We start from the raw sequence: 8,040 nt of genomic DNA, 5'->3' as shown, positions 1-8,040 counted from the left end.
GTGTGTGTAAAGTGCATTTCTCAGTGTCTTGTCATAAATAACAAATTCTCGGTAGATAGTTCCCACCCATCCCTAAGCTAATCTCAGGATTTTCCAAGATAGGGGATTTCTGAATCAGAGTCAGGAGCTACAACGCAGACTAGAGAGCAGAACTCGGTCCTGTCTTCTTCTTGGCAGAAAGCTCACCACTTTAGATTTGTAGATCTGGGGAGCTCCCAGGACACTGGCTCCTCCCTTGGCCAGTTCTCTGGTTTCTCCCTTGCAGCTCCTCTTAAACCAAGGTTCTCAAACATTAGGGTGCATAAAAAGTAAGGTCTGTGCGGCGCCTGTGGCTCAAAGAAGTAGGGCACCTGCCCCATATACTGGAGGTGGTGGGTTCAAACTCAGCCCCAGCCAAAAACTGCAACACACGCAAAAAAGTAGGGTCTGAGAGAATGTGTGTTCGTAATGAGTTTCCAGGTCCCAGCGCCGGGCTTTGAGGCCCACAGCGGCAATCTCTTCAGCTCACACTCAGGCAGCGGAGACGGCGCCTTCCCTCGGAGTGGAAGCCCCGTCCGGGTTGGTTATGGATATCATCCTCCGAAAGTTGACAGAGAAGTGCACTCACACAGTGTAACTTTCTGTAAAAAACAAAACCAAACGTTTACTGCCATCTAAATAGTAATTTATTAGTCGTAATCCTTTTCTTGAAATGAATATTTCCACTAAAACTTTTTTCAGAATAACAGTAATAAAAGTAAGGCAATCTTATACCATGACTGAGAAATACGGAGCATGCTAATTTGAAAAAAAATAAAAATTAAGAACTCTTTCACATGCTAATGTTCCCAGCCAGTTCCAACTGCTTTATCTCCTTCTCTGAGCACCCAGCCTTCTTAATGCCCCTGTTACCCTCATGCCTGCAATGCTTCCAGTGCTGTCCCCGTAACTTAGCATTAGAGAGAGAGAGAAATAAAATAAAGCATGATGTATTTTTCTTTTTTTTGAGACAGAGCCTCAATCTGTCCCCTGGGTAGAGTGCTGTGGCATCACAGTTCACAGCAACCTCCAACTCCTGGGCTCAAGCGAGTCTCCTGCCTCCGCCTCCCAAGTAGCTGGGACCACAGGCGCCCACCACAACACCCGGCTATTTTTTGGTTGCAGCCGTCATTGTTGTTTGGTGGGCCTGGCTGGATTCGAACCCGCCACCTTAGGTATGTGTGGCTGGCGCCTTAGTCCCTTGAGCCACAGGGGCCAAGCCAGCATGATGTAATAGGCTTTATTTTTAAAAACAGCTTTAGGTGCCCTTCTTTAGGCCTGATATTAGTAATTTGTATCCTTTAGGCTCCCAGCAAAATTGGGTAGAAGATGCAGAGATTCCCCATGCACCTGGCCCCCATACCTGCATAGTTTCCCCTGTTATCAGTGCCCCCTGCCAGAGTGCTACATTTATTACAGCTTGTAATGCTGGTGTTCTAATTCCACCAGACGGCAGAGAAACTTAAGCATGAAGGGCAGGTGCAGCAAGCCTTATTCAGTTCACACACCAGCAATAGGAGTAAGCATGGCAAGAACACCTGGCTCCGGCAGCCAGGGAGCTAAGTTATACATCGTAATCAGCAGTCCACAATCTGCACGAGAGAAAGGACCTGTGCACCTTTATACCCAACAGAACAACAGTGGCAACATGGCAAGCAGCAGCCACATAACACGACTTCGCTGTACAGTTAGAGCTACCTAGGAATACGTGGCACCTTCCTGTGGGAATAAAGCCAGGACCATGGGGAAAAAAGCCCACTCATTCCTGTCCTTATACCTCTGATGAACCTACACTGACACACCATCATCACCAAAGTCCATAGTTCACATTAGGGTTCATTCACTCCTGGTGGTGTACCTCCTTTGGGTTCTAACAAATGTATAACAACATCTATCCACCATAATCAGATCATACAGAAAATCTTCACTGTAAAAATCCTTTGCACTCTGCCGATTCCCCGTACCTCCCCGCAATCCATGGTAACTGCTGCCCTTTTCACTGTCTCCATAGTGTTACCTTTTCCAGAATATCATATAGTCGGAATTATGTAGTATGTAACCTTTACAGATTTGCTTCTTACGAATAATACACATTAAAATTTCTTCCACCTGTGCTCACGGCTTGACGCGCAATTAGCCCTGAGTAATATCCCACTGCCTGGATGTAGCCCAGTGTATTTATCCGTTCACCTGTGAAGGACATCTTGGTTGCTTCCAAGTTTTGTTAATAATGAAGAAAGCCGCTATAAACATCCATGTGCAAATTTTGATGTGGCTGTAAGTTTTCAACTCCTTTGGATAAACAGCAGTGAGCACAATTGGTGAGATTTAGTTGTATCAGAAATTGGCAAACTCTCTTCCAAAGTGACTGAACCCCCAGCAATGAAGGAGAATTCTTCTTGCTCCACATCTGACCAGCATTTGGTGTTTTAGCTGTTCTAATAGGTGTGTAGTGGCATCTAATTGTTGTTTTAGTTTCCAGTTCCCAAATGACATATGATGTGGAGCAACTTTTCATGGGATTTCTTGCCATTTGTATATTTTCTTTGATGAGATATCTGTTCATATTTTTTGATCATTTTTAAATTGGGCAATTAAACTTCTGACTGAGTTTTAAGAGTTCTTGACTTATTTGGGGGTACAAGTCCTTTATCTGAATTGTCTTTTGCCAACGCATATTTTCCCCCAGTCAGTGGCTTGTCTTTTCCTTATCTTCACTTTGTCTTTCACAAAGCAGAAGTGTTTAATTTTAATGAATTCCAGCTTGTCGTTCTTTCTTTCACAGATCTTGCCTTTGGTGTTGCATCTACAAAGTTATTAACAAGCGCAAAGTTATTTAGATTTTCTCCTATGCTATCTTCCAGAAGTCTTAGAGTTTTGTGCTTTGCATTAAGTTCTATGATCTAGTTTGAGTTAATTTTTGTGAAGGACGTGAGATCTGTGTTTAGATTCTTTTTTTTGCATGTGGATGTCCAGTTCTTCCAGCATCATTTTATGAAAATATGATCTTTTTCCATTGTTTTGCCTCTGGCTTATGCTCCTTTGTTGAAGAGCTATTGTCTGTAATTATGGGGATCTATTTCAGGGTTTCTATTTAGTCCATTGATCTACTTATATCTTCTTTTGCCAATATCAATCACACTGTCTTGATTACTATAGGTTTATAGTTCATAGTATGTCTTGAAGTGGGTAGTGTCAGTCCTCCAACTTCCTCTCCTTCAGTATTGTGTTGGCTATTGTGGGCCATTTGCTTCTTTGTATACACTTTAAAATCAGTTAGTTAATATCCACAAAATAATTTGCTTGGATTTTGATTGAGATTGCATCGAATCTTTAAATTGTATTGGAAAGAACTGACACCGTCACAATATTATCTTACTATTAATGAACATCTCTCAATTTATTTAGTTCTTTGTTGTTTTTTTTTTCAGAATTTTGTAGTTTTCTTCATATATATCTTGTACATATTTTGTTGGATTTATACCTAAGCATTTCATTTTGGGGAGTTCTAATGTAAATGGTATATGTTTTTAATTTCAAATTCTATCTTCCTTGCTCATCCATAGAAAAGTGATTGACTTTCATAATATTAACCTGTATGCTGTCCCTTGCTATAATTGCTTATTAGTTCCAGAACATTCTTTTCAATTATTTTGGATTTTCTATATAGAGGATCATGTCGTGGGGTGAACTCCCACAAAATTAAATGAAATGTGCTCTTTAAATTCCAGAAGCTGAGGGAAAAGACTCTTGAGTATTAGGTGTTCTTGTCAAGGCCTAAGCGACCTTGGAAAGCGCAGTGGGGGCCTGTAGGCCAGGCCTAACAACCTCCTACATGGAACCCCGACTGTGCAGTCAAGTCAGCCTGCCAGATAAGGGTTGAAATGGCCCATCTGTGTAGGGGACATGACTCAAAGGTTGATGTGAATGAAAAGAAAAACTCCATCGTAATGATGTGAGTAAAAGAACACTCCATCGTTGTGGGGGGCTCCAAACCATGAGAAAACAGTCATGGAGCCTGTTTCTCAGAAATTTAATTGAGTACATAGAAGAAAAAGGTTTTACTCCCCTGTTTATCCTGACCTTTAACTTTAACAATAGAAGTCAGATAATGTATAGTTGTTTTGGGTCTCTAGAGAGGAATACCCTGAGGCTAATCTTAAGGTGGTTATCCCACTTTCCCGGACTTTCTTAGTTTTCTATAGTTTGAGATAAGAATAGAGGATGTTAGGATTATTGATCAATGTGGTGTAAGTGACTAGCTCCCAATAAAAGGGAGTGGAAAATAAAGACATGTTGCTACTGCCACCCCGAGTAGTAGTCGTTTCTTGCTTTCATACAATTCTAGGAGCGAGCTTGCACCTGCAGCCAAGCCATCCTTCTCTCCCTTCAAGAAAGTACCACCCAACATCATGTCATCTGCAAAAACAGTTTTATTTCTTCCTTGGGATTTGTATAGCTTTTATTTCTTTAATTTGTCTTATGCATTAGCTAAGCCTTCCAATACAATGTTGAAAAGCAGCCGTAAGAGGAACGTCACTGTCTAGTTTCTGATCTTACTAGGACATCTTCTAGTATGATACGATGTCGGCTGTAGGCTCTTTATCAGGTTGAGGAAGTTCCCCTTTGTTACTAGTTTACCGAAATTTTAAATCATGAATCACTTTGGATTTTGTCAAATGCTTTTTCTGTATCTATTGATATGATCGTGTGAGTTTTCTTCTTTAGCCTATTTATGTGGTGGATTACATTAGTTAATTTTTAAATGTCGAACCAGACTTGAACACCGGGATAAATTATACTTGGCCATGGTGTATAATTATTTTTATACTTAATGGGTTTGTGAGAGCCAAACTAGCTCCATTTTGTTGTTTACAGCACAAGCTCCATTCTTGGCTGTTTACAGCACAAGCCCCATTCCTAGCTGTTTACCGCATAGCCCTTCCGCCCCAACCTCTGCCAGTGAAACCTGCAGGGCCACTCCCTGCTGCCTTCCCCCACCCCAGGTTGCACAGCCACTGCGCTGTAAACTGAGTCACCTTAGGCAAATAGTTGCTATAATAAACAATAAGTTTCTATTACCTTGAAATACAGGTAACCAGGTTGCACCAACTCTAGCACCCGGTTAAGGGACCCTCTACCCCTCACCTGTACCAATCCAAATTCACTTTTACTAGTGAAATCATCAGCCACCAGTGCAAATCCTCCTTTACTTCCCCCTTTACTAATGAAATCACCAACCACCAATGAAAAGTGTACTCGTATCCGACCCTACCCCTCTTGCTTTCTGTACCCATAAAAACTTCCTCCACCCTGAGTTCGGGGCTCATCCTAGGCTTGCATGCCAGGAGAGTCCAGGCTTCCCAGGGCCTGAAATAAACTCATCTCATGCTTTTTACATTGGAGTGTGTCTCGGACTGTCTGTGGGGGTCTTTTGGGAGAATTTCGGACATAACAGGTTCAATTTGCTAATATTTTGTTGAGAAATTTTGCACCTATGTTTATGAGAGAGATTGGTGTGTAGTTTTCTTTCTTGTGATGTATTTGTCTGGTTTTGGTATTAGGGTAATTCTGGTCTCAGAATGAGTTAAGAAGTATTCCCTCTGTTTCCATCTGGACCTGGTACTTTCTGTTTGGGAAGTTAATTACGTATTGATTCCAATTCTTTAATAAATGTAAGCCTATTTATATGCCTATTTCTTTTTTTAGCCAGTTTCAGCAATTCATACCTTTCAAGGAATAGTCCATTTCATCCAGACTGGGCATCATATCTGTGGGTTGAAGTTGTTCATAGTATTCCCTTATTATAATTTTAATGTCAGTGGGATCGGTAATGATGTTTTCTCTTTTATGTCTGATATTAGGAATTTGTGTCTTTTTTTGTTTGTTTGTTTGTTTTCTTAGCCCAGCTAGAGGCTTATTGATTTTATTATTGGTATTTTAAAAGAACCACTTAACTTTTCTTTTCTTTTCTCTTTTTTTTTTTTTTGAGACAGAGCTTCAAGCTGTCACCCTTTGTAGAGTGCTGTAACATCACAGCTCACAGCAACCTCAAACTCTTGTGCTTAAGTGATTCTCTTGCCTCAGCCTCCCAAGTAGCTGGGACTACAAGGCGCCTGCTGTGACACTCGTCTATTTTTTGGTTGTAGTTGTCATTATTGGTAGGCAGGCCAGGGCTGGATTTGAACCGGCCAGTTCTGGTGTAAATTTTTCTAAACTTTAATTTCCTTTGCTGCAAATTTTGATAAAAATGGCATCTCCTGAGCTGCCTTGAAGATAAAGAGGTAATGTAATTAGGGACTTATCTCAATGCCTGATGTCCAATAAATCGTTAACTTTTATTACCGTCTACTACATCCTTCAACACACAGCTGCTCATAATTCCCTCATACAATTAGGGCTTTAATTGTTCCAAATGCCTATAATCTTACTATCTCCCGGAGTCTTTGGCTCGAATCCTCACGCCAGTCAATCACCCTGGCAGAGGAACACTACTAAAATACTTGGGTTCAAAAATGTGGCTCAGGTATTTACTCTTGGTGTGACTTCGCTTAAATTACCTAATCTCTCTGTAATCTTAAATTACCTAATCTCTCTCAATTTCCTCATTTACAAAATAAGAACAATGGTATCTTCCTTATGTGGAGTTGTAATACAAATTTAAATTGGTTCAGACTAGAATTTGGAAGGGTGCTTGGTGCAAGGTCAACACACAGTACTGGATAAACGCCCCTGGCTGTATAGGGTGCCTGCCACCTGTGCCAGGACCTGACTTCCTTGGGGGTGGGGACGATCTGATCTCTACATCGGCAAGGTTCTAGAACAAAGTCAGCGTTACAATAAATTCAAAGAACCTCAGGCAAGTAAAGGAGAGGTGAAAACCGAGGAAATGAGCTTCCATATGAAGACGCTGGAAAACAAGGCTGGGGAAGACTTAGAGACCCAGGAGGGCGCAGGCGGCAGAGACGCAGGTTTGCTCGCGGGCCTCGGCCTCGGGCTGCGGTCAGGGGGGGCGGCGGGGCCGGCGGGGCCGGCGGAAGGCGGGAGGTGGGTGTGGTCGCAGCCGCCGAGCCAGCGAGCCGGAGCGCGCCCCGGGGCGCACCTTCCTTCGCTCGCAGGCGACCCGCAGGCCGATTTCTCCCCGCCACGCGTCCCGGTAAGTGCAGCCCCCGGCGCGTCCCCGCGCCCCGCCGTCCGCCAGTGGCTCGGAGCGGTCGGAGCCCCTGGCCACTTGCCCCGCGAGCGCCGGATCCCAGCCCAGCTGCGCCGGAGCGGGGCTGGAGGGGCCCCAGCGGACACGGAGCCCACCTCCTGCATCTCAGAATCCAAGAACAAGGGGCAGGGCAGCGAACGGGCAGTGCCCTCGGAGGCCCGCCCAGCCGTGGTCATGGCAAGGCCCTAGCTGACACCTAATCGTCCTCGCTCCCCTCCCCGGGCGCTTCGCTTTCCATCGCAGCCAGCGCGTAGGGAGTCCAGGTCGCCATCTCCGCCTCCTCCAATCGGAAAGGTCCGGGAAAAACAACAAAAAGCAGGGAGTCCGAGTAGTCCTGGGGTCCCCGGAGTCCCAGACCGGCCTGGCTCAGAGCACTGTTCTAAGGACTTAGACCTGCCAGCGCGTTCTCCTCTTCCTGGGGGCAATTTATTTTATTTCACTTTTCTAAGAGGTAGGAGAAAGGTGGATTTAAATACTGGGCGTTGGAAGTTGGAGAAGTTCACTTTTCCCTGAAAAGACTATTTCCCTAGAGCAACAGAATCCTCCTCGCTGGAAATGAATCAGCTCACTAGCATCTGAGCCACAGGTGGGAGATCTGGGTGCTAGATTGCAATGACCATATATGGAAACAGCGTTTCCTCCGGGTTCTGGCGGGTGGAGCCGTCTAACTGCTGAAGTTGCACCGCTGGGGCTGAATTATTTCCAAGGATTTGTGCTCAGCACAGACAGCACGCTTCTGACCTTCAGCACTAGGCTTTACTCCTTTGTTCATCAGCATCCTGAAAGTGTAATTAATTCAAACGTTTCTG

General features: G+C 44.0%; 1 protein-coding gene across 1 annotated transcript in view; it reads left to right on the top strand.

Moving 5' to 3' along the window:
- The first annotated feature begins 7,107 nt into the window (after positions 1–7,107).
- ANXA3 (annexin A3) overlaps positions 7,108–8,040 on the top strand; it is a 43,181-nt gene continuing 42,248 nt past the window's right edge. Inside the window, exon 1 of the mRNA XM_023513348.1 lies at positions 7,108–7,174. The gene's annotated coding sequence lies outside the window, so the exon portion shown is untranslated. The remainder of the gene's footprint in view (positions 7,175–8,040) is intronic.

The sequence above is a fragment of the Otolemur garnettii genome, unplaced genomic scaffold, assembly GCF_000181295.1.
Source record: "Otolemur garnettii isolate 467f Iridium unplaced genomic scaffold, OtoGar3 scaffold00039, whole genome shotgun sequence".
Classification (NCBI taxonomy): Eukaryota; Metazoa; Chordata; class Mammalia; order Primates; family Galagidae; genus Otolemur; species Otolemur garnettii.
The sequence above is the reverse complement of the archived record's forward strand: the minus strand, read 5'-3'. Positions and strand labels throughout refer to the sequence as shown.